Source organism: Arachis ipaensis, chromosome B1 (genome assembly GCF_059453495.1).
Source record: "Arachis ipaensis isolate K30076 ecotype BB chromosome B1, ASM5945349v1, whole genome shotgun sequence".
Taxonomy (NCBI): Eukaryota; Viridiplantae; Streptophyta; class Magnoliopsida; order Fabales; family Fabaceae; genus Arachis; species Arachis ipaensis.
Window position 1 is genome coordinate 6,232,250 of NC_142436.1, and position 1,507 is coordinate 6,233,756.

Below are 1,507 nucleotides of genomic sequence, written 5' to 3' on the forward strand. Positions count from 1 at the left end.
TTTTTTTATTTAATTTAAAATTTTCACCGCTTATCTTTTTAATCTATATTTTTACTTCTCTTTTTTTCAAATATTTATTACATATAATTTGGAGAGAATACTAATGTTGGTTAATAATTAGAATCAAGATTCAATTCTTTAAAAAAAATTTTTTTGAGGTAATTTTATAACTATAATATAAATTTTTTATACTCATATCTAATTATATTTTTATATATATAGAGGGAGAAAATATTATTTTCAAACAACAAGTATATGAAAATTAATTATTTTATTTGTGCAACAAACTTAACATCTAATCAAATGTGAAAGTATACATATTAAATTTTTTTAAGTTTTAGATAATGAATTTTAAAATTAATTAAAGTTTTTAATATAAAAATAATAGCTAAAAAGTTTATTATTTGATTTTTTTATCTATGAAAACTCTGGTCTTTTTAGTCAATGGAAATTTTTGTTTTTTACCGTTTTTTTGTAAAAGTAATTTGATGTTATAAATTTTTTGTGGCATAATATATAATATCAGGACAAAATCGACATAATTTTAAAAAATTTATTGTTCATACCCTAACCCAATATTATAGTCCAGACCCAAGTAAACCAAAAGGTCCAGCCCAAAGGCTGGCCCCACCACTTACCCGACTTCATCGAAAGAGGTCGGGCTCGACATAAGCTCCTCCTCAAAGAGGTCGGGTTCGACATGAGCTGGCAGGTAACACTTATTCAAATAAGTAACTACCCCCTTAAAATCTCTCATCCACTTCTAGAAGTAATATCTCAACAACCATAAGATAAAGGGACAGTTATCCACCTTCAGAAGTGGAACAACTCCAGCGGTGGTTATTGGATCACCACTATAAATACACTGACATACTCAGGTAAAAGTAAGTTCCAATACTCTCTAAACCTGCTTACCCTCTTGCTAACTTAGGCATCGGAGTGTCTTTGCAGGTACCACCCCCATTCCTTCAATCACACAACTCGGACGGCAGCTCCCGAACGTGAACAAATTAGAGATCACCTTCCATTAACGTTTGGGCCAATTCTTCAAGTCCAATCCACCTAGTTCAGGTTACCCACGTAACATTGGCGCCATTGTTGGGGACCTGGGAGATTAGTGCATAATTGTGGATGACCAGAACGAGGACGGACATACTGCATCAGAATCTGAGCAAGAACAGCAAGATGCAGTCAACAATGACAGAGCCATAATATCTCTACAAGGAGCAGACGGCCAGCACCGAGAAGGTCCCTCAGGTGTGAAAGACCCAAGGGGAACCTCCTCTGGGGTACACGAACCAGGAAAAGAGGGACAACCTCATGTTGCCGATCTCATGGGATTGCTCCACGGCTACCAAGGACGGTTGGAGCAGTTGGAACAAGAACTAGAGCGACAGTGAGAAGCAGAGAGAAACCTAAGGAGAGAGGTTGAGCGGCGAAAAGAGCTTGAAGAAAAGCTCTTGAGATTGGAATCCAATCTCCGAAGAAGAGGCTCTCGCGCTGACCG